The sequence below is a fragment of the Cygnus olor genome, chromosome 5 (assembly GCF_009769625.2).
Source record: "Cygnus olor isolate bCygOlo1 chromosome 5, bCygOlo1.pri.v2, whole genome shotgun sequence".
NCBI classification, from domain to species: domain Eukaryota; kingdom Metazoa; phylum Chordata; class Aves; order Anseriformes; family Anatidae; genus Cygnus; species Cygnus olor.
Window position 1 is genome coordinate 6973677 of NC_049173.1, and position 25646 is coordinate 6999322.

Genomic DNA, 25646 nt, shown 5'->3' on the forward strand with positions numbered 1-25646 from the left:
TTGAAACTTAGAAGTTTCCGTTTCTTCATTGGTTAGAAATGAGTCCAGGCAACTAACTTAGTTTGTCTGCTTAAATTTTGTCTGCTTGAATTCCAGCTCTGGGATCCCAAGTTTGTATTCTCTGTTTTCTAACCAATATTTTGGTTCAAAGGATGCTAACACCTGGCAGTAGGGTAGCCACTCTCCCTCCTCACTATTGGCACAAAACTTACTGGCTATGGATTCTTGCTCTGAAACAGTTGCCCTTTACTTTTCTGGTTCTACAGACACGTGGTCTTTCCCGTGAATACTTGCATAGGTCAGCTGGGCTCCTGAAAGCCCCTTTGAGATTGCTGTGAGAATTGTGTCCAAATACTTTAAGAAGCTTTGGAAAATCTCAGCCATGGCAAGTTTTAGTGTTTGGCACCAAACAGTGTGCTTTTCTTACCAAAGGAGTCAGAGTAGACAAAGATCCAGCTCACTTCCCAAACCTTTTGCTTCCCTCAGAAACTCTGAGATACTGGATTGCCTCTAGCCCCAGGATAGTGGGTGGGTGGGTGGGCTGCCTGGGCTGGCAGTGTCTGCAGGAGGGCCCTGGGTAGCTGGAGCTCGTGACAAAGCTGCCTGCCAAAAGACCAGTGGCATCAGTGCTTTGCTGTGCAACACTCTTGATCCTTCTGTAGGAGCATTTTTTTTGGCAAATCTCTTCCATCCAAAAATCTCCAGCCAGTTCTGGCAGATAGTGAGAGATCCCACACACTAATGAATTGTGCATGGACTGAGTTGTGCATGCTGAGCTCTCTGGAGAACGTTCTACATGCTCATTGCATTAAATAGGGTGAATGTGCAGAGGGAAAACATCTTACACGTCTGCCAAGATGAGTAATTGAGCTTTACATCCTTCAGTGAATTTCTCTTGTCTTTCTGATCTCAGTTTAGCTCTTTCTTCAAGCACCTTGTGTTTCCCCATCTCCAGTGTCCAGGGTGCTATACAGAATCGTATTGAATAGCCACCTGCAGACCAGAGATGGGTTTCCCACCACCCACACAACATGAGCTGATATCTGCAGCTTTGTCAAGTACTTATGGGTGGTGGTGTGAGGGGGAAGTGATAAGGTCCGTTTAATTGAATGTATCACTAGCTGATAATTTAGCAATATTTTAGATAAACATTAACATGCCTGTGAAAAATCAATGACTCATTCTATATTAAAGGCCTGCCTTGAAGCCTAAGGAAAGATTAGAGCACCCAAAGGACAGGGCAAGTAGGAGAAATGAGTAGTCTCTGCTCTCAGTGACTTGTGGGAAGAAAAAACAGGGTGCTGTTTTTTTTTTTCTCCCTCCATTAGTGAGGCCTATTGCAAGCGAAACGTTGAAAAATGAGGAGGTTTTCCTCAGCTATGAATGAGAATAGGAACTTTATTCTAAAGCTTCAATTCAGTCATGCCTTCAGGACTCTTCTTCGGAGCATGAGATGCTGTGGTGCTTTGTTCTTGCTGCTTTGTGCAGCAAACCAAAAAAATTCTGTCCTCCCTGCCACCTTTGATAAGGTGGGCAAGCTTTTTTCATGTCTCAATATGAGCCCTGGTATTTGGACACCACAGTGTTTTTTATTGGTCTCTTGTTTCCACGTGGTGCCAACATCATTACAATTCTTAGTCTTTAGTTTTATTTCATCCAGTTTTACAGTACTTACTATGCTTGAAATAGGAAAGTACTCCTCCTTATGTTTTACTCTCCTTGAATGGATCTCTTATACCTCCAGGACCTTTATTCAAGCTATGCTTAGAAGTAGCCAGGAGAAGCTAGATGTCTTGTGTCGGGCACTTCTTTCAGTAGAAATCGATTATATGACTCAGTTACAATCCTGAGATGGATTAGCTTAGTACTTATATACAGGCATGATATCTTCGGATTTTCAGCTTGCTGACATTAACTGTATTGCAGTGAAGAAGCCAATTGAATTAGCTGTCTAGTGAGGCTTCTGAGAGCTGGGAAAGTATCTGCGCTTACTGTTGTTTGGCATGTGCATGGAGGTAAAAACTGGCTGGCGGCTCAAAGAAATATTTAGAAGTGATCTTTAATATTAGATGTATTTAGATTGGTTTTTAATGGTGGTGAATAGAAATACCATTCTTCTGTCAAACGGGTTTATAGATGGAGGATTCTTATGGAAGTTCAATACACTTTCTTTTTCTAGTCTGGCTCTTCCTGGGAGGACTCAAGTTGCTGGTGATAATTTTGCTCTAAAAGTCAGGTGAAAACTATCACTGGAGGCTCTTAAGATGCTGGCTGTGAGGATGGAGCCAACTTAAGACTTTCTTGTCTCTCTCTCATGTTGCTTGTTCACATTCCCTTAGTTGTGCCAATGTGGTCTTTTGGAGTTATGCTGTGTTACAGAAATGATCCAGGTAAAAATATCTTTCTAGAAAAGGAAAGACAGAGTTATTTTTAATCTGACTTAACCTCCAGCATTATTTTTGTACAAAATGTGGATATTACTTAGAAATTAGCCACTGAGAAAATAAAAAGCTACAAGAATCTTCACGAAGTGGGCAGTTTGCATGGGAGAGGACACTTTGCCTTAAGTCTTGAACCTGAAGGATTGAAAGCTGCAGATGTGATCTGTATTGGAGCAAGCACAGGGAGAGTACTGCTGTAAATATGAATGTAGAAGGTTACAGGCAAGAGGTCAATTATGCTACCCTTAGAGCTTGTTAAAATTTTCCATTAAAAAGGGTTTTGACAGCAAATGAATTTTTATTAAATGGAGGTTATTCTGCAGAATGCTGTCCCTCCCCTTTATTATTCTAATAAAATAAGGGGGGAAAAAAAACAGACCACCACACATTCAACTTCTTGCCTAGAGATTGTGATCTGGCACTTGCAGAAATATCAGTGAGTTATAAGCAGAGTCGGGGCAGAAGAGGCTATAGTTTGTATTTTGTGTGTATCTGAGGAGTCCAGTCCATGTAAGAACGTGAGTCAGAGGGTTACGAAGGATCCAAAATGCACTTCCCATGAGACACAGAGGGAAAGAGCTGGACTGCAGTTTCCTAGACAAAAGCTGTCAGGCTTTTGTTTAATTATTCTGTCCTGGGGTCTAGTTTTCCAAGGTAGAGCTGTCAGTTCTCTGCTACAGCTGAAGAAGTAGGAAATGTGTTGACCCAACCATAGCGCAGGACTCACCTGCATGCCCAAAGGCTGTCTCCACATCAGCTCTGAGGGTATCTGAACCCCCATCTCTTTTGTTGTTGTTGGTGGTGGTTTTTTGTTTGTGATTGTTTAAGCTCTGTTTGCTTTATGTGTCTTTCCAGTTGTGCTTATGCTCAGGGCTGAAACTAGTAAATATTAATATAAGCCAATAGCTGGGGTGCATGTTCCCATATGAGGAAATGGGCTCCTGCTCATGGTGACAAAAGACTGCTCAGATGTTTGGCCTGATGTAATTTCCAACTCAGTTTGACCTGCAGCCACATACAGCTGAGAGAGACGTGATGGAAAGGGGCTGTTTATTTCCTGGCTGGATTAGCAAAATGCTGCTCAGCACTAGCGATGTGCCCATCCCAAGGTAATGTATTAGTGTCCATTGAATGAATGATTGCTGAGAATGCCTTCGTCCCTCTGCAAGGCTCAGCTGACTGCAGTCAGGCTTACATCCTCTGAATCTTCCCTTCATTCATTTGCTCCCTCTCTCCAAGACCAGCTCTCCTTGACAAGGGAAGACCGGAGCATTCCTGTCTGTCCCAAGTCAGTTTGTACTGATGAGATCTGGAATATGAAAAGAGTTTCTGTAGTGCAAATGATGCAAAGTGTGTGCTCATTAGTAAAGTTCCCTTTTTTTCCCCCTAAATGTGTTGCTTGGAAAGATGCTGGGATATGAATGGTGAAAGCACTTTTTTACTTTGCATGGGAGGACTGTGCATGCAGTAAGCAAGCACTTGAATATTTCATGAAGGGTTCATCTCCTAATGACAGGAGTGTTTCCAAATCTGAGGCTATCATGGGGTGCCAGTGTAGATGAGAACTAGCAGAATTATAACCCTCCCCACCACCTCTCCCTTATTCTGCCCCCCTGCTCACTGCCAAACAGGGAATCATCAGAAATGAAGGCAGAAGTCTCACCAAAGCTGATGTGGGAGGCAGAAATAAAGCTGCTTCAGGAACTGAGCTCACACACCTTTGTGTCTGCTGTGAGCTCTCTCCAGTGGGCTGTGGTTAAACAGTAATGGACCAATGCCAACCTCACATTTTCCATGGATGTGCCATATAACAGTCTTTCATTGGCATTCAGATCAAGACTTTAACCAAATATGTGATTTTGTATGTGATTCTGCTGTTCCCATATCTGTTAGGAGACAGTCATTATGGAGCTCGGTTGATAACACACTTAGAAGTGTTATAGAGCCTGATATTTGCATCTCTATGTGTGGGTTGAATGATCCATGCCCTTGTGTTGAGAAGTGCTACTGGCTGCATGCTGTGGTTGTCTGACGTCTGCCCTAGCTGTGCCAGCCCACAGAGAGATGGTTCAGATCTTTCAAGTAGAGAGATGTGATTAGGTCATGATTTTTTCTTCAATATTGGGGTGACTTGGGTTTTACTTATTGATTTGTACTCCTTTCCTGGTTACCAGTTTTAAAGATTTGGAGATGGAGACTGTGAGAGGGTTCCTTTCTGCTTTTTGTTGCTTCTCACTACTTGAAACCATCCCAGGTCCTTCCTGGTGGCTGTTTGTGAACACTTCTCTATCAGCCTGGGTCTGCTTCCTCTTCTTTTTGCAGCTGGAGGCATCTAATTTCACCTCTTTCCTCCAGCAGCATTGTGGTACTGGAAGAGTAGTGATGAGTGCTGCTCTTGCTATGTGCAGGAAACTCTTCTGGTGACCACAAAGAGAATAACCTAACTGCTCCAGGGAAAGAGCTGTTTGGCATGACATGTATGTTCTTCAGAATCACACAGCAGAGAGAGATGTAACGCTTAATTTGATAGTCTCTCAAATGGACTTCTTGCAATTTTCAAGCAGTGCAAGCATTTCAGGAGGGGGGGAGCCGATGACTTGTTTGCCTAAATTAAGATATCAAAGAGCTCATCTAGCTCTTGTATGTTCACCTGGATCCAGGAGGTGTGAGGAAAAAGCTGGAAGTCCATCCCAGAGGTCTATTTTGTTTGTTTATAGAGTAGCAGCCCACGGATCTTGTTTTGTGACTCAACTTTCTGTTTTATTCTAGACAAATCCCCAAGTCTCTGCACCTCTTCTTTTCAGTCACATAAGCTGTGTGTAATACTTTTGAGATAAAAGATGCACCAGGAAAAAAACACCTCACTACATGTTAGGTCACCCTGAAATCCATCCCAATCCTACATGAGAAAGCTGTGTGAGCTTTACTCTTCTAAAACATGAAGTTTAAAAAAACTAGGTGCTAGGCTTGGAAAACATGTCGGGGGCAAAGTTACAGCAGGTGTTAGGGGCCACTTTTTATTTGGTGGGTGAGGCAGCACTTTCCCCTTAGGAACCCAATATTAACTCACCTGAGTGTGGATGTACACCTTGGGATTTCCCAAATGCCCCAACTTCTGTCAAGTTTATATCATAAGAAGTATAATTTGCAAGCTAGTGCACAACTGTCTGCTGGAGCAGTAACTTTGTCTGAGATGCTTCTGAAATATTTTGTGGGACAGACAGGCTGAGTCATCAGTTGATGTATCAAGAAAACTTGTGCAAAGCATATGTGTGTTCTCTTGCTAAACATGCTGCAAATTACAGAAAATGCTTTAGTCTGCAAGTATAAACTTCCTATGTGTCGCTTTACTGCATAGCGAGGGGGGAAAAAGCTCATTACCAGACTTGGGTAAGCACCAAACAACAGCATGGCTCACTCTTTACTATGACGTGGAGCAAAAAGACAGTTCTTTCCTCAAAATCTCTGTGAACTGAGCTGAGACACTGAATGGGTACAGAGAGACAGGGTTGTAAGTGCTTGTTACAGTCTTCTGTGACCCTTTCTAGGTGATGGACCATGGAGAAAGAGAGCGATTCTTTGGCACACACAGAACTTCAGTGGTGTGGAAAGGAGCATGGTGGAGGACTTAAGGTTTGGTGAGACACAGAAGAAGAGCTGGTGACCTCGTTCTAAACTTATTCCTTTAGCTCATGAAATGGATATGATGATCCTTTTCTCTTGCCTATCTTTTACCTGCCTTTATTTTAAATGTTTAATGTCAAAAAGACCTCATATATTAATTTCCACTTAGCATAATGGAGCATGCATCACGGTTGCATTTCTCATTGGTGCTGAAGATTCCAGGAGTGTATTGCTTGTGGAGCCTTTTTTATTGTATGATTCTATATCATTATAGAAAAAAATCAATGAAGTAATAATTCAGACTTTAAAAGAAATGTAGGCTAGTACCTTAATCTTATATCAATTTGCTTTTATTTCATAATAGCATAAAAATTTATCTGCCAAGAGCATTATTAGCTAGTTCAGTTTTTGGCCATCTAGATATAATATTTAAGAAAGAGTGCAATGCAATTATTTATTTCACATTCAGCCTGAAACAAGCTTTATTAAGGGAAAGGACTTGAAGACACTGTTTGCATTAAATGAGGGAAAAAAAGGCCCTAGCTACAAAAGAAATCTGCTTCTAAAGTTCTCTTGCCACTGTGGAAATCTAAAGAACACGTACTATTGGTATGCATTTTTGCTCAGGAATGTTATAAATATTTGAGCAAGATCAAACAGAACAGCAAAGGAGCACTGTTTTAGATGTGGAGTTTTTAGAAAAAGAAAACAGATCCATATCCAGCGAATATGGACTGGCGTCAAGCAAAGCTCAGTGCTGGTGGTATTTAGTCTGGGATGTTCTGTTAAGCTGCATTACAAAAACATGCTTTTGAATACATAAATCCATTAGGTGAATACAGAAATCCATTAGGTAATTTTTCTTATAGATGCCCTCCCATATCCTGTCTTCTGGTCTGGGGAGGCATGGGCATCCACGAGAGATGGAAGCCAGAGGGCAGAGCTTCTCATAAGCAACGCAGTCCTTATCCAAGGCTGTTCAATCCAGTGATCTGACAGGAAAACTTTTGAGAGCTGAACTTGGTAGTGTGGAGGAGAGGCGATAGTTTGCCAAGTGAATTTTACTGTCTAACTGACAGGCAATACCTGAAATCACAAGACATTTCTTTGTCTTTTTTACTGGTTAGGCTTTGTCTTAGAAGTGTAATTATCAGCCACTGGTAGAGGGAGGCTGCTTATTTGAAAAGCCAGGAGGCTATCGCAGAGAAAGCAAAGCAGTGCTTCATGCTGACACAGGAACAGTGAGCATCTCAGGGTCCTCCTGGCTCATGTTAACAGACTTTGGCCCTACAAAGCAAGCACCCTGCATCCCGTCAAAACTTGGACGTGAGTCAACAGGAACATCTGTGGGGACTGCCGCATGCACGGCCATGTCGGTACATCAAACCTAAGCTGGAATAATGTTGTAGCAGAGCACCCTCCAGGAACTGGCACCTTCCAGTGAACATTTTGGCTGTGTCTTGGTGTTTGTGCTGCAATTAGTTGGGTATGGCTGCAGTGTCACAGCAGGCCCTGCCAGTGACGATACTTGCAGCCGGGCTGCCTGCCCCTCTCTGTCCTGGCAGTTTCTGTGGTCTTTTGTTGCTTTGTCAAGACAAATTTTCTTCCTTTCCCTGCTCCTGCCTGCCTGTTTTAGCTTTGCAAACTTCATGTTAAAGCTTTGACTTTTTCTTTCGCTGACTTATGGCCAGAGTAGCAATTAATCCACTGGGAGATAGGAGCAATGCTATTTTTTACCCAGGCTGCTGATGGAATAGTGCAGAGCAGATTATGAGCCTAGATGGACCTCAGATACCATTCTTTGACAGAAGGCACCACCCAGCTGCTTGCTTACATCAGAGGAGCTCACTGTGGTTTGCAAAGATTACTAACACATAGCAAGATCAGTGCTTAGGATGGCGTGTGGAAAGGTATTCGGGCACTTCATTTCTGCTGATTTCTTGTAGGGGGGGGAACCTTTAAAACCCAGCCCTAAATTCCCCATCAGGGCTTGAGGCCATGGCTGTGATGGCTAACTTTTGGATGTCCTGTTGTCTAACGACATCAGCAGCTGAGGCAGGTACCTGAGCTCTTATTCCCATTTACTCCATACCCAATTTAGGAAAAGAATCAGAAAATTAACAGTGAAGGCCAAGAAAAGAACGGAAGAATGGCTGTGCTGGACCAAAGGCACATCATGCTGCCTCTGGCAGCAAGTGCTCAGGAGAAAGGGCCCCTGTGTGCTTGCTGGCCCTTAGCCATTAGTGATGTCTTCATCTTTAACAGCCCAGGATGGATTTCCCTCCCATGAAACTGTCTAGTGGCTTTTTGAACTCCATGCATCCTTCTGATGTCTGCAGCTCCAGGGGCAGGGCATTATGCAGCTTAATTTTAAGCTGTGTTGAGAACTGCTTCTGTCTGTTTGCCTCCGAGCCTAATGCTGGTGAGGTCCCTTTGATGCCCTTTGGCTCTTGGATTGAGAGTGGTGGTGAGCAGTGCTTGCCTTCTGTGCTCCTTGTGGTTGGGCAGACTGTGTGGTCTGAAGCAAAGCACATCGCCCTCCTTAGTGCTTCCTGCCACTTTGCTGCTCTTGGGAAGGCTGGGGCTTTACTCTGGGTTGCAAAGAACCACCAGTCTCTGTTCAGAAGTCAAAAAGTCAAATGTGGCATGGAGGTCAGTAAGAAGAAAAGCACTTTTCTTCTGGTTGTGTGGATGCGTTGGTAGAAGCAGTCCTACCTTTTCAAATAGGTCAGGGTTTGGAACGTGTGTCCAGGAGGTGCTCACCTTTTGCTTTCTTTACATCTCCTGCCAAAGAGAAGTTTAGACTTGGTTCTTCAAAGTACCATGAAGGGAAATATGGAGCTAAAGGTCGTCTTTTTTAATTAGATTTCTTACTGGCTTCTAGTGAAATTGTCCCCATCTGTGTAGAAGAATTACATTTCAATTGGCCAAGTCCTACGTTAGCCTGTGGTCTCAGAGAGAAGTCTGGGCACCAGCATTTTATTTTGCATAGGTTATTATCCTGCACACCTTGGCCTCTTCTGGGTGGCATCAGAATGGAGAAAATGTCAGAGGTTCACAGCAGACAGACAAACAATTGTCTCTTCATTTAGGCTATGATTTAACAGTGGAGAAGCTCTGGACTTTAGGACTGCCATGTGGCAAGACTGAACCCAGCTGGGCATCGGCTGGTCAAACCACAGATAGTGATGATTGTATTTATGTTTTCCATAAGCTGAACTTTCACCTGTGTTGATCTTTAAATACACTGATGATTCAAACAGATGTGCAGTGACTTTTTTCAGTGTTGATGAATTTCTGGCGTCGATAAAATATCACAGATAAAGAGCCACAATAGTAAGGAAAGGAAGGAATTGACTTCCAATGGACAGCTAGCTGGCTCCCTCCCCATCCCCTGTGGCTATACCTTAAAGCCTGCTGTCTTATGGTGATTGCTTTGGTAGCTAACAATGTAAAAAGCAAGTGAAATGTTTCATATGTTAGGAAATATTCCTGATATTCCCTAAACTCAGAGGTCTCTGTCAATTCTCTAGTGTCTAATAAGAAGGTGGTACTATTTTGGGGTCTTTCTTCTATATTCAGCCATGTCATGATTGAAACTGTAGGAATCTCAGTGTCTTTTGAGACCTCTTAATCCAGTGACAAGTTGGCCAAGGTGTTCAAAGCTTTTTTGAGAGTTATGTATGTATTCATGCTGCCAGGTGGCATCTGCTGTATAAGTTTAATTCTGATTGGAAATGAAGGCAGAAATGGCAGTGGAGGCTGAGAAAAGGATTGAATGATAAGGCTTGAATTTGAAATATGAAAATCAAAATCACTGCTGGAGTGCAGAAGACGTTGCTGTCAAAAGCATATGCTTTGGGACCATGTCAAGAGAAAAAAATGGCACTTTTTGTGAATCCCTGCCTTGTGTTAACTAATCCAGTCTCATAGATGAATTGAACTCCTTTACAGGTTGTGCTTTGGGAATGACAAAAACTCTGAGATTGGAGAAGGAATGGCACATGATCCTGGTCTGTTCACAGGCAGAGAGTTCAGGTGTGCCCCCCTCCACTGCATGCCATCTGGCACACTTACTAATATTTGCTAATTTACTAATATTTACTAATAACCTTCAGTGCTATGCTGTCGGTGTCACACTGTTGGAAAAGTGCAGGATTAGAAAAATCAGCTGTGCAGTTGCCTGTTCTGCACTTCTTTATTACAACCAATATGCTACGGAGTCTATAAGTAATAGGAAGCTTCCTGTTAGCTTCAAAAGGCAGAGATTGTATTTAGTGATTAATACAAGACTCTACACATAGATCCCTTCCGGGAGCTGGGGGTGGTGTGTGGGGGAGAGATTTATTAATTCACCTGTTATCTTGCCTGAGCATGGGAGGATCTGAGCTTAAATTCGGTTTTCAAAATCTGAGAATATTCTTTTTCCCAAAAATCTGCTCGGCATCTGACCTGAGCTTCCAACCATAGCTTAGGGCTGGAATTGTGTAACGTTCTGGGGACTTCTCTATATGGTTCATGTAATAACACAGCCACTGCGCATGTAAAGCTTCCTCCTGGAATCTGCCAGACAAAAATGCCATGCTTTTTGTAGTAACTTCCTGTGGCATAAACGACGGTTTGTGTATTTGAAAAGTAGTTTTAGAAGGCTGCTGTCTCCAGCTCAGCTTCGGGGTGCTGGGATCAGAGTTGTCTTTAAAATTTATGGTCCACTTTGACTTCACTACACTTCTGGAATGGCCTTTCTGGCACCACTCTATATGGGAATGACAGAAATTAAACATCCTTTTGTTTCCCCCCACAGATTTCAAATGCTTTAGAACTACTGACTGCAGCACAGCCCGAACAGCAGGCATTTCTTCTGTGTGTTGCTCTTATGCAAGGCTTAGATTAAAGGCACAAAGAGAAGAGAGCAGCTCACACAGGTACAACGAGCAGAAGCTTACCCATGCTTCTCTGCTAGAGTGGCAGGCAGTTTTGTGTTTCTAACTGGTTCCTGGTAGCAGCCCTGATAGTACCACCAGGGAAATATGTATATTTCATTAAATGTGGTAAGTCTCATTGTCTGTGGTGTGGTCCGGCTCAGAATCTCCGGAGAAAATCAATACTGGTGGTACTAAGGACATGGCAGGTGTGATGTGGAGGAGCTCCTGGAGCAGGCCGAGGCTCTGGCGGGGGGAGCATAGGTGGTTTCAAGGGAGGGGTGGAGAACAATTTCTGGAGCACCCAAGAGACCTGACAGGCCAGAGACCCAACTCCTGGGTTTTCTGGATCCTCTGGATTCCCCTGTGCTAGCTCTGAGTCATGTGGATTCATGGTCTGGCACTGCAGGCCTTGAATCCACATGGCTTTTGGCAATTGCGTGTGACTACCATCACCTGGGGCTGTGTGATCTGGGATATCACTCAGGGCTGTCTGTATGGCTTGAGAAGCGACAAAGGGTGATGTTACTGGCAGAAGTACACAGAGGATGAGACCTCCAGATGAACAGAGACAGCAGAGAGATTCATCCTGTGAGATGACCCAGTCCTGTCATCCCCTGCGTGCTGGAGTCCTGTCTTCTCTTTGTGCATATTGCTTGCCCAAGCTGGCAGACAAGACCACAGCTCCGTTTGCTGTGATGTGCTTGTTCAGTAGTTTTCTTCAGCCACCTGAAAAGCCCTTCAGCAAATCTTGGGGATATGTGCTGCTGTCTGAAGGGGCTGGGCTGCCCTATTTCTGTAAACCCTACATAGAAAGTGGGTTGCTGAAGGACGTTTCTTGCTCTCAGTTATCTATGCAAGACTGATCCCGAAAAGGATGGTTTTGTTGAGACTCTAGTATTTCTGAGGGAAGGGGTACATATTCATGTGTGGGGAGTAAAAAAAGAAACATTAGCACGTTCTGATGGAGTCACGTCCCCATTTAACGTAATGACAGACACCCACTGACTTCACAGGGGTCAAGATTTCAGTACCCTGTGTGCGGGGGATCTGTCAGTAATGTTATCCTTGTTATAGCAATAGCTGAACTCCTGTTAACATAACAAGCTACGGGGATCTGCCAGTTAGCAGTTCTGTCACTTGTTCTCTCTAATTTGGATGTTTGCATTTGATTGCTATCTTGGTTAGCTCCAAACTCTTCATGTTCCTGGAATGTACACGTAATCATCTTACTGCTAAAGCATGAAGGAAGAGTTTTCTCAGGCTGGTCAGCTGAAGTCTAATGTCCTTGTCTTGGGTCTCATCTCATAGGAAGATGACCTTGTGTCTGCTGCCTTAACTCTCTCCCAAGATCCTACATGCACAGAGCCACTTCTGAGTCTACTTTTGCACTGCAATGCTTCCTAGGCTTGGCTTTGGTTTAGAGGTAAACCTCCTGATCTCTAGTCTATTAAAGAGAAGTAAAGACGGGCAGAAGAGTTAATAGTGTGACCGTTGGGGAAGAGTGATCAGGATGGCAATGACAGTGTAACACTGACTTCATTCTTGATGAATCAAAACTCTAGAGTTGGAAAGACCCACTGGACAACTAACCTTGGTCAAACCATTCTCTGCAAAAGTCTGTCCAACCTCTTCAGGCAAACCCTCTAGTGGGGAAGGTGTCACCCATACACAGGTACTCTATTAATGTGAAGCTCTTCAGAGCTTGGCTGGGTTCAGTCCTTCTGGGACCCTCTTTGTGCTTGGTCCCATACTGACAAAAAGCATCTCTCAGGGTTTGCAGTAGGAACTAATTATACTTCAAATAACTACGTAGTAAAGTGTGCTTGAAGCATTGCATACACTGTAGAAGTGTTAATGCCTTCAGCAGTGGCTCTCAGACTAACTGCTGTCTGCATCTGTGTTTGAAGGTTCAGTGTCAGCACTGGAAACAATAAAATCTCGTATGTTTGTGTTCTCAGATACCTGATTCTTGAATTTCCTTTCCAATCTATTTGCAATATGACAGCTGATTCCCTGGGACAATTTGCATCTGTCTTCTATTTTTCTCACTTGTTGGCCCATGTCTTAGTAAATTTCCAGGTGATGCAATGCATCATTTTGAGTCACAAAGGACACAAAGCTTTTTTTTCTTTCCCCTGCTTATAGGGGATCTCTTGACTAAATATTTCATGGCACCACAAGCTTGAAGAGGACTGGATCTTTTCATTCCCTGCACTTCTCCAACTTCTGACATTGGTAAAATTCTCCTCATTGTACAACTTCAGAGAATTGCCAATAAAAAGGTAGTGATCTGAGCCTGAAATAGCATTTTGGAAACTTGTGTTTTTCTTCAGTTAAAAATATACGTATTAGTTGTTTATGTTGCAAATGCTGTTCTGCTCTACAAATCTTTTTAAACCTGGAAAAATTGGAAGCTTTTCAGACAGTGCTTTTGGGATCTTGTACAGGTTACGTTTTTGTCTACTATTTTCTTACTTCTGCATTTTCCATAATGCTATTTTAATTGACTTTGTATGCATGGCAATACCCCATTGCCATCTCCAGCTTTGCCAAACGTGTTATGCAAACGTTGCAAAGGTTTCTCACCTTCTGTTGAAGTTTTAGGTCTATTGGCTGCAGAACATGGAGACATGACTAGATATAAGAAACTGGGAATGACTTTAATTGAAACATGACCTGTCTAAGCCCAGGGGGCTGGTTTTAGACTCTCTGCTCTAAAATCCAAAACAGACATAGGCGCCTTGCTTCCAGAGAGCAATCCAGATATTTTTACACTCTGGAGATGCTTTCATGGTATTGTTGTCTGTGTGTGTGTGTAATTTTGGGGTTTCTTTTTTGTTTGTCTGGTTTTCTTTCTGTTTATCCTTTGTGTTGTTTCCATGAGTACAAATTATAAATACTGGGGAAAATCACATAGCAGTATTTCAGGCAGAATAGAATTGAGATTTGGGAGCATCTAGATTTTCCTCCTATCAAGAGGATATCAAAGGCTGAGCTTATAGTTGTAGCTTCAGGTTGACGTGGGGTAATGCATGAAGAAGGGATTGTTTCTGAAAATTTCAGAAGGCTAGCCTTACCCACTGGAGGCTGAGAAATCTAATTTAAAACTGGCAAAGCGTTTGAGTTCTAAGTATTTGTTATAACTTACAGGGGAGAAATAGGAAGTTAGCCACGGATTACTGACTTTAACCCCAAATCTTTACAGTCTAAAGCAAAGCAGAGGCCTAATATTGGTATGACATAGAATACAGGGGAAAAGGACATTACCCTTGACATGGCTCATGTCTGTTAATATATGTGTGAGTCACTAATTAGGGAATAGAAGAAAAAGAGACTATGAAGTGATAGGTCTAGAGTGCAGATAAATTTTACAATGGACAAGTGGTTTTTAAACTGTGGTCCATTTTAATAGGTAAAGGAACTTGGTAATGTACACATTATTGTGAAATGTTTTTATTGTAGAATATTGCCATAATTCATCAAATATAATGCAATGTTACTGTGATGCTAACTAGTGCACTTATCTTTACCAATTAACTACTCAATATATGTCAGATTATATGCATAATACATAGTTAATAAGAATACACAAAAATGAAAAAGGGCTTTTGGGACTGTTTGTAAAGATGATGTGGCATCTTGCCTGCTACTAATCTTGTTTCTAACACACTGTGGATTAGGTTGGACCTAGTTTAAACAAAATTCTTGTGGTGGTGATTAGCTCAGTCTGTTTGGTTTTATGTTAACACACTTCTCTATTACAGCTTTGGTCCCTTCTAACAGTCAAAGGGTTATCAGTCTGAGAAATAAGCTAATAAACTGAAGAAATAATTAGAAGTTACTAATCAGACAGATGACAGGATCATGTCCTTTGATACTAAGGATGCCAAAGAGCTTGTCTATTTCTTTCAGTTAGATTGTTTAGTCTAATAATAAACAACAAAACCCTGTGAGCCTTGTTCTTTCATCCATAGACAGTCTTTGCTATAGCAACACTTGTGTCATGATATAAAGCCTGATAAAGGTACTAAGGGGATACTAAACACCAAGCCCAACAGAATAATGGTGGGTTATTAAAAATTATATATATAAACCATATATATTTTTTTTCTGGGTTGTGACGACTCCCTTCAAAAACAAAGCCATTGAAGGTCATAATTCTTAGGACCTAGGTCTGGTATTGGACGGCAAGGAAGAGTATATAGAGTGATTGAGTAAACGTGAGCTGCTAGAATAACAGCAGAAAGATATTTGCATTTGTACTGGAGGTGGGTATGCCAAGGTAATATGGAGACATCAGTTGGAGGGTGCTATAGGAAACTTCAGAGGCAGCACCACCAGCAAAGGAGATGATGGGAAGATTCCTGGTCTTTTTTGTTAATGAGAGATTAAAGTGCAAACTGGGTGGGAAAGTTCTAAACAGTACCAAAGAAGTAATGCCTTTTTTTTTTCCCTTTGTAAATGGAGGCACTATATTGGCCTTTGAAATGGGATGTTGGACACTTGCTTGTATTCAGCTTGCAAGTCCTTGCCAGCAATGCAATTGCCAGAAGAAGGGCTAGTGTGGAAGAAGCATTCAGCAATGGAGGAATGAGGCACTATTGCTTTTTGGATGCCTGCTGAATGAGAGGTGACATGGTGCTGAGAGTTGTTTGCTTTGATAGTGGACTATAAGCCAGACCAAGGTGGTGGGGGGTGGAGTGGAAGGAACCACAAGCAACCACCACCATCCCCCCTCCAAAACTGTGGGACATGAGTCCAAAAACGTCACTTGTTGAAGTGGAGGATAGAACAGTAACACCAAGTTATCTAATCCACAGAGTGATCTTGGTCATTAGGTGCAGTTCAGAGGAGGGGAGTGGAAGGCAGCCATTAAGAAAGATAAGAATGTTTAATCCTTCACAGTTGCCATTAAAATATAAGGAGCTATGTTCCATGTGAATTCAGGAAGCTTCAAGTGCTGGTAGATGTACAGTCATATGATGATAGATATTTGCTTACCAAACTGTGCCCACTTACAGTCTTTAAGTTGTGCTTTGCTCTCTGTGTAGTGGGAAATTCCTCATTATAGAACTGCTTTTCAAAACCTTCCATCGTTGAAGTAATTTCCTACTCGCTTCTGAAGTGTTCTATAATGGCTGTAAAGATGAGAAAATAGTAAGAAAAAAATCTTTACTTTCTTAAAATAACTCGACTTTGAGTTCAGTATTGTGATTCCTGCTCTGTGGCTTAATTTTGCTAATCCTGTTACTGACTGGGTATAACGTCCTCACTGTAGGCCTTATCTGTGTAGATTCAAGAAGCAATCTGGCTCAAGACTCAGTCTTGTTTTACAAGAAGTTCCGTTATTGGATTTCATAAGGTTCACGGTCTACTTATAAAGTATGGGAAATAGAATTTCTAACTTTTTTGATCGCTACTGCTCTATGGAAAATGATTATATGACAATGGATCTCATCACTTCATCACAATGTCTCTTTCCATACCAGGTTTTCAAATAATAGTGAAGATAATACCAGATATTTCAGATATCTTCAGATACCTGAAGATACCAGGTTTTCAAATAATAATGAAGATCCTAAAATACAACAGCAGGTTCAGAGCAACGTATCTTCTCTTTCGGGGATGGTGACCTCTAGGCTTCATTAAGAGTTGATGAAGAGAGACAGGATCCTCTGAGGCTAAATAAGAACACCTGAATTAAGTTTCTAGACTGAATCTTGCTCTCTAGGAGAAACTGCTCCTTTTTACTGACTACGGAGGAATCTTGGAAGACTTGTCTCCCTTTGTTGACATGATCCTTTGATTAACTGCTGAAGACGTTATAACCTTTTTCTCCTAATGAGTTGCATTAGTGTAATTTAAATCTCATTAAGTTAATTGTACTCTGTTAGACTTCACACCTCTGAAAATATGTTTGGAAAACATGAGGGATGTTTAATGCAGTAATGTGCTATACAAAGTTCTCAGTTAATGTTTGGGTAAATTTTCCTCACAGTTATGCTTATACCTGGAATAGTTAAGCTAACTGAAGGGATATTCCACATAAAGTATCAGTAATTATTATGAAGCAATTGTCTTTTTGTATTGAATATATCAGTATACTTCCTAAAGAGCTAATGCTTTAAGTGGTGGATCTATAAGAGCATTTGATCTTTCCATACCCTGAATTAAAATATTATATGTTTGAATTTTGCCATCTGTAACTGCCATTTAAAATAGAAAACAAAGTACCCCCATTTCTGGGATCCCTCCCAGGTGCATTGGGATAAATGCTGTTGCCTTCCTGCAAAGGAGTGCCTACCATATCCTCTTAAGATTGCATTTCTTTGAGAGGTCTTCCAAAACCAACAAACCAACCCCCTGCCCAACCTTGGAAAAATCTTGGCTACTGTTTGAGGCTATAAGACAGAAATAGCAGCATCTGCTCTCCTGTGTTAGAAAGCTTGCTGACACATTTGTGTTACTGCAAAAACTTCCCAAAGTTTTGCTTCCCCAAAGAAATGTCAAGTTCCAGCCTTGAGTGAATGTCTGCTTGCAAAGATAAGCTTTGATTGCTGCAGGTGCTTAGACCAGGTGTAGGACCTATTTCTGATGCTGGGGAAGGAAGGCTCACAAAGTTGTGGGGCCTTTTGGAGACTCTTGCCAGCAGCATGTTGCTTTGACAAGGCAAATCCAACCAGCTATGCTGTGCTTGGGATGGGAGTGAAAGCAGTCTCTTGGATCCTATTTCTTGTAGGTTTTCATAGGACAATAATTTGTTTCTGGGCCCTTTCAGAAGGTGTGGTTCTGAAATGGGGAAGTACTGGAAGGTTGGCAGGCACAGACTCTACCCAGTCAGTGAGTAGGAGTCTTCCTTTTGCCACCTTTGATTTCCAATACCTGTCTGTGGCCTGCTCCATGGGCACCACCACATAAAGTAACACAGTCTAGACTTGGCAGTGGGTAGAGTTCAGGCTAAGGAGAGGCAAGAATAAGAATGTGTCTTTAGATCCTGATTGTAATCAGGAAGTCTTCATTTTTTTCTTTTTTCTGCCTAAGTTATCACTTTTCCACATTCCAGCTCTCCCACATTGCTATTAAAACCTCCATGAGCATTCATGGGGATCTCAAATATTAATAAAAGAATGTGTATCTTCCTTTCTTTCCTGTGAACTGTAGTTGCTTACCTTCCCAGACTTGATTCTTGGTCAACTTCACAAATCTTCCTTGGGCCTGTACCCTACAGGGTTGGTGAAGTCTGTGGTGGATGGAAGTGATGAGTTATGGTGAAAGCTTTCTTATGCAAGAGATAACTGTGAGAAGCCTGTACTAAGTAGTAAAACTTGTGATGAAAATAAGTAAGGGATGGAAAAGGAGAGAAGAAAGGTTGCTGCAGCAACAACAGCTGTGCAGGTGTTAAATATACTGATTATAATTTTTAACTCCCTGGAGAATGGAGTTGGTAATGGCTTATTGCTGACAAAGTGTTTTAGAAGGACAATGGAAGCACTGCATGTTTGGGTATGCAGTAATGTTACTTGTGTCTTTTCAAAGTTGCTTTCAAAGGAAAGCTGCTGTCAGTCATAATGCAGCCAACACTGCTTTCATCGTTAAGGTTCCCTCTATTCCAACAGCAAGGATTTGTTGTTCTTCTTTACAATAAGATGTTTCTTGAATTATGCTGGGAGGAAAAGGAGAAAATAAGCTATCAATAGTGTTAGTCAGGTTACTTGGTGTAGTACCAGAAAGCATCAAGAATGAACTCCAACAAAGGAAAAAGCAATGAGGGGAATCACCATCAGTAGAACTCTCCAACTGGAGGGCAAGAAAGTCTGGGGAGAAATACCCTAAAAAAACACCCTAAAAAGAGAGGAGAAACATCAAAGCAGTCCCAAGCTGGAAAAATTGCAGACAAATAGCAAACAGGAAATTTGCACAGAACATTAACAACTTGTCAGGAGGTAAGGCAAGTGATGCATTTATTTATTTATTTATTTTTCTCTTGGTGTTTTGTTAAAGACATCTTCAAACAGGAGAAAAATGGCATTGGTCAAAGTGTAAAAAGTGACCAATAAGCAGGCTGTATGTTAGCTCAAAAAGTCAGGCACTCATCAGATTTTCATCTTACAGCAGAGATTCAGGGGAGAACAGACTACAAAAGAAATTTCTTTGTGAACTCTGAGAAAATGCTGAAGGAAAAGAAAAAACATTGAAATGTTTCTTATGATTCAGTCTGGCATATCTTTGAGGAGCTGTAACATTCCCCCAAGGAGGTAGAACTTGGTATGCAGATCTTCCTGTTGTCTTTTGACTCCCTGGTATCTATCGAACAACTGAGCCTTTTGTCTCTTTGCCGTTCTTCTAACCTTACAACTCATAGGTTCTTGGCTGCAGGAAGACTTCAGTTTTTAACCTGTGTACTGTTGTACAGAAGACAGAAATCAGAATGGGTATGCAAACCACTAAGTTCAGAAGGCTTCAGCCTCAATTTTGATTTCCCTTATGCTCTCTTCTGCAATCCCAGAACAGACCTATGTCCAAGAGGGTGGCAGTTTGAGACATGTCCTGTTGACTTCTGAGTGTCACTTATTCAGCATATTTAAGTGTGAATTCTTGCACAATGTGTAACAAAGTAGTGTGATTTTTACTCTTTGAACAAAATGTCTAGTTTTCACATGCTGCAGACCTTGATATAATGTCTGTGTCCTTTTGGATTCTGGCCTCAAAATGCTAGGACTCTGCAACGTTTGAGTTCAGCTAGGATGTTTAAGGCTTTTGAAATTGTGACTAGGATTCACTCTGAAAAAATCCTCAGCATTTTTCTCCCAGAGTTCTAAAGATAAATGTATCTTTTCTAAAAGATACCCGATCTTGACTGAAATATTTCAGACGAATAGAGGGTAGCACCTGGCACACTTCATCGTGGGCTATGATTTAACATGCCTCACACTTCGCTCTTTTCTCTTTCCCTGAATATATTCTAACATCAGCTTCCAGTCTCTGACTCGTTATGCTACTTTGTTCCAGTCCTGAACTAAACTGTATCTGAAATCTTGCCCCCAGTTATGTTGCGAAAGGTAAGAAGTGCCAGTCTTCTAAAGCAGACACTACATAATGTGGTAAAATACAATGAGCAGCCATTTATTAAAAAGAGATGTACGTATGCATCCCACTGTCTGATTTGAACATCCAGATGATAAAAGGAGGCAGCACAATGAGGATGCTATTTCATTCATCCATTCCTGTACTTCAATAATCTGAGAACTTGAAAGGCATAAATATGCAATGAAATCTTTATTTTTTTTCAGTTTTTTATATCACAATGCATGATAAGAAAAGAGACTTTAGACGAGGTATTTTAATATTGGCCCTTTTTCAATTGTTGACAACTGAAAAACATACAGCAACAATAAGCTATACAACCTGACCATGAGGCAGCTTCTAAATAATTACTAGGCACAAGCTTGTCAATGCTTTAATAAAGCGTTATTAAAGGTAGGGGAATAAAATCAAAAAAGAGCTGTTTATCAGCTTGCTTTTGTATCTGGAACAAGTTGGAGCAGACTGGTAAGAGGCTTTCACAGAATGTGAGAAAATGCTACAGCTAATTCATTGGGTGGATTGACCTTTGGTACTATTGTTTCAGCAGTGTTTTGCAAATCTTTTCCTTCTTCAGTGTGTCTCCTTTACCCAATCACAAAGGCAAAATGGGGGAGGCTTGCATAAAAAATGACTGAAAGTTGGTTTCTGTTGGGACTTAAACCTGAAAACTTTGAAATAACAGCTTTTTGCAAATGTAACTCCCCACATATTCCACCCCGCCTCCCCCTCCCCCCCAAAAAAAAAAATTAAAAAATGGGCTAGTCCTTTGACTACAAGAGCCCAAGCCAAATGTATATAGAAACAAAGAAAGCTCACTCGAAAGGCCAGGAAGTACTGGGGCAAAATTCAGTGGTGTTTTGAAACATCTCTTATCCTGCAAAGAAAAAACTTCTTATTCAGGTTTGGAAATCCAAAGCACATTTAGTATATCTGAATACATAAATCAAGCAATACAAAGTTGAAGTAAAGTAGAAAGTAGACAGCATCTCTTGTATGAGGAGAATTTGAGAAGTGAGACTACTTAGTCTAGAGAAGAGAGGGCTCAAAAGGAACTTATCAATGTATATGAATACTTCATAGGGTGGTGTATAGAAGATGGAGCTACCCTCTTCTCATTGGTGTCCTGTGAAAGGACAAAAGGCACAAATGGGCAGAAAATTCAATTTAAACAAGTGAAAATACTTTGTTGTTGTTGTCATTTTGTTTTACCATGAAAGTGGTCAAAGAGTGAGACAGGTTTCTCACAGAGATGTGAAGTCTCCATACCTGGAGCTGCTCAAAACCCAGCAGGCTGCAGCACTGACCAACCTGCTCTCTCTGCCCTTGCTTTGAGCAGGGGTTTGGACTTGGCCATCTACAGCTGTGCCTTCCAGCCTCAGCCGTTCCATGGACAGAAGTCTTCCCAGCCCAGGCAGGGCCATTCTGCTCTGTGTGACTGGTACCAGCCAGGTGGAGTGGCATGAGCCAGAGCACGCACAGATAACTTCCACGGTTATGATGTTAAGCATCATTTTCTGCCAAAGGCTTTTGTATGTGCTCTTTAACTAGCACATCTGGGCCCCACCTCCCAGCACGCCAATATGTTCCATCTAGTCCTTTATGAAGGCCTTATCTAAAACCAGCAGAAGTCAATGTGTTACTTCCTACTGACTTTTGCAGACAGGGCTTCAGTTCCTAATCTAGCTTTGTTCTCTGCTGGTAGCAGATGTGGATCGTAAAGAGGAGGCATTTTCCTGGCTAGTGGCAAAGGATCTGATGTAAACTGCTGTTCTTGGTCTCTCCAAAGGAAGGCCCTGAATCTCCCCAGTATTAGGGCAGCTGGTGGAACTGCTTGGGATGCACATTAATCCCCCTCCAGAATAGCTTGTCTGCAAAAACTAGTTCTGTGCTGTCACTGAAAGCTCCCCCACCGCATGTGCATGCGTGCATGCACACACATTCCTGCCAGCCCATCATCTCTGACTGGCAGCTATTTTTAAAAAGCTGCCTTCTGTTTTGTCTTCTGCTTTCCTGTCTTTGCTCACGTGAATCTCTCACTGATGCCATCTCTCCGTTTCATAGTCAGGGAGCTTTTCCCCCATATAAAACTGCTTTGCTTTTAATCCCACTCCACCATCCTCACCATCACGGGCAGCTCTTTGCCTTTCCATTTCAAAGGACAGACTTCCAGTTTATGTTGTCACCAGCCAATTTCTTTAATACATAACCATGCACAACATGCCTTTCGTTTCCAACAGCGATTTGTTTTGCAGCAGCCTTTGTCTTGCAGACACCTGCAAACTCCTTATTGATTTGTCCTGTCGGCTCTCCCTGCTTGGTATCTGTACTGTCAGGGGCTCTGGCTGTTCACTTCCTGCAGCTTTTCTCTTCTTGTGTAAAGGTGCAGGTGGGTGCACCCGTGAGGCCTCTATTGTCAGCAAAAATGGTGGGCAGAGAGCAGAGGCAGAGTTTTGTAGTTTTATTAGGGAATGCCCACCCCCAGTTAAAATACACTGGACTTCCAGTGGGGCTAGAAGGATAAATAACTTCCTTGCAGTCTCGTCCAAATTTATATATTTAAACAAAGCCCTTTTATCTGTCTCTGCACCCATAGAAAGTGCAAAAGGCTCCACTACAGCGCTTTCTGTGGCTTTATAAATACTTTTCCTTTCCTTTCCCTGCTTTCTTGTTGCAGCTGAATGAATACAGGCCAGGGTAGTGAGTGCCCCCACATCCCAGTAGACTTGGCATTAAAAAGAAAACAAAGAAGAAGAAGGGTTTGATGTAAAATGACCATTTACTTCAAAAGAGCATTGATTGAATAATAGATCAAGCTCCACTTTGGTGCAGTATTTTTAATGAAAGATGGGCCTTTGCCTGCATGCTTCTGCACAGTATTAACTCGAGAGACTGAAATGTATCGAGTATTCTCTCTAATTTAATAAAAACAGTGGTTAATTCTCCTCTGGCTGCTTCTCTTTGCACTCATTGGCCTCTAAAAATACAAAGGTGAGATTTAAATCGAGCTCAGCCTTCTAAAGCTTTGATCAGCAGACTAGATTGGTTTTATGTAGCATAAACTAATAGGCATTGGGGTTCAGATTCCCAGCTAGAGTGAAACAAAAGGCTCCTGTGGTGCCTGGAGCAAGGCTGGCTTGCTCTGGTGGAGAGCTGATCCCTCTGCACAGGGGTAGGATTAATTCAGTCCCGCTGAATTATAACACCCAGAATGGCTCATGCTGTCTAGGGAGTTTGCCAGTGGTTTAAAATAGAGAATTTGGGATTGTACATCTTGACCCCAGTCTCACGTCACCACAGGAGGAGTACCCTTCTCCAGTCCCCCTTGCAGTTCAGTGCTGTTCCTCCTGTCAACCTGCACAGTACTGCTTTTTCTTTATCTCCTGCTTCCTGTCCTGTGCAGAATTCTTCCTTCCACCCTCTGCATGAGTCTTGCTGAAATGCCCGTGTGTGCTTCTCATCGCCATCTCCTCTGTCTGGCACTGCAGTCACAAAAAAAAAAAGCCAAGTTTACTTCTTCTCCCAGTTGCTGTCTATGGAAATCTTACCATTTACATGAATGGCCATAAAACCAGGGCATAATTATTACCATAAGCAGAAATTGCAGCGTTGCTTTAGCCCAAATTCTAATCACTTGCTGTTATCAGGAGCAGTAAGCTGGCTTTGATAAATTCCTTTCTCAACGTTATTTTATTATAATTATTTGCTGTTCTGCTTTGAATCTGCAAATTATCTCATACAGTTATATTTACATATGCAATAAAAACTGGGTACATGATCTATTGTCTTGCCAACAGAAGAATAAATAATTTATGAAAGATTATTCCTGAATTTTGGCACAGCTGTAAAAAAAAAAACAAAACAACTCTGCAGATGATGGGTTCTTAAAAGGTGTAAGTATGAAAGAAGTTTGAAGCACAACTCAACACATGCACTTCTGTAGAAGTTTTGTCTGAAGGCTAATTCTAAAGCCACATTCAGATTAAAAATGAGATTGTAATAGATTTTTCATTTTAAACCATGTGCTAACAAAATATCTCTCTGTAAAAAGAACATAGTCTTTGAATTTGAGCATTTGTAGTTTAGTCTATAAACCTGTCTAAATGAAATAGTGAATAGCGGTACATCAATCACATTTTATGATTATGATAGCAACATGGCAAAAATGTAATGTACCAAATAAGTGTTAAAATTGATGGCTGTACCCTTTATAGGTTATAAAGAATAAAGGCTTTTGAGGTGTATGTATTTTGCAGTATTGTTGGAAAATTACTTTCATATTTTGGATACAAATACAACAAAATCAAAAGTAGAATTATTGCCATCCATTTTTATTTCTAAGCATATATACAATTGCTGATTGACAAGGACTACCAATCACATCTACAGTAGAAATCCACATAAAGGAATATTTCAGCAAACGTGTCTTGGAGCTTGCTCCTGTAGTTTTTACAATCCTTGTAATTAATTTTCTATATTTACTGATAAACCAGATCTTTTGGTTAAGAACAAGAAAGTAGTTAACTGTCTGAAAGTCTCATGTGGAAGTTTTTAGGTAAAAGATCACGCAATGAATTTTGACTTGCCTTTCGTTTTGTAATTGACCCATGAACCTCCGCATCACCTTCTAGATTTGGTGACAAATCAGTACGCTATGTACTGAACATTAAATAATTCATGAGCAGCCTTCACCCTGACAGAAGTTGAGAAAGACTGTTGTAGAACTGTAAAAGAAAAAGTGATTTGTGAAATAGAAATGGGTCAAAATAAACAAATTACAAATTTCTTCTGAATGACTCACCCAGCTTTAATACTTACAGTGGAGTACAGTCTGAAGCAAAGAATCAGGACAATAACTGATTTTCCTCCCTCCATCAAGCTGAAGTACAAACTATCCAAAGTACTGCTAGGTCAGAAGTGGTATAACTTACTATCTCTCCTAAATTTGTCCAGCTTCTCTTCAGCCTCCCCACATCTAGTGGTTTTCAGGTTAGCAACACCTTTTGCTATTTCTTCATGTTCTCAGTTTTCCATACCCAAGCAGAATTGGACTTGCACCCTGGGAGCCTTGGGTGAAAAACTGTGGTTAACCCAGGAAGCTCTGTTGAAAGAGGTAACACATCTCCTCACTGAGTTAGTGCTCTAGGAATGGCATCCCTGTGGTCAGCCTGTTCCTGAAGATGTCGCGGGCCAAAGGAGGTGGCAAACCTATAACCATAAAAATTGTGTTGCTCTACATGCCTCTAGATGTTGTCTCAGGCAGACTGAAGGTGACCCAGTCTGGGTAACAGATCCTGCTGATACAACCAGATGCAACCAGTCACACCTCACCTTGGCAGCTGGCAGGACCTTATTCATCTCTGCTCAGAGATCACAGAGCTGAGTTTGTGGTACTCCTACCTGCATTAGGAAGCCCAGCTATGAAGCCTGACTTATTAGTGCTGTTGTAGTGCTTTGCTGCAGTCTTTAGACTGCTTCCAGCCCAGAGCTGCATTGTAGCCCGATGGCTCAGTGGGTGAGGAAATCTTGCCTATGACAGACCATGCTTTGCTGTCCCAGTATGCCTTCAATTTCC

General features: G+C 41.7%; 1 long non-coding RNA gene across 1 annotated transcript in view; it reads left to right on the forward strand.

Moving 5' to 3' along the window:
* Positions 1-23866, forward strand: part of LOC121071288 — a 31761-nt gene extending 7895 nt beyond the window's left edge. The window contains exon 3 of the long non-coding RNA XR_005820503.1: positions 16480-23866. This is a non-coding gene — a long non-coding RNA (uncharacterized LOC121071288). The remainder of the gene's footprint in view (positions 1-16479) is intronic.
* Positions 23867-25646: the final 1780 nt, after the last annotated feature.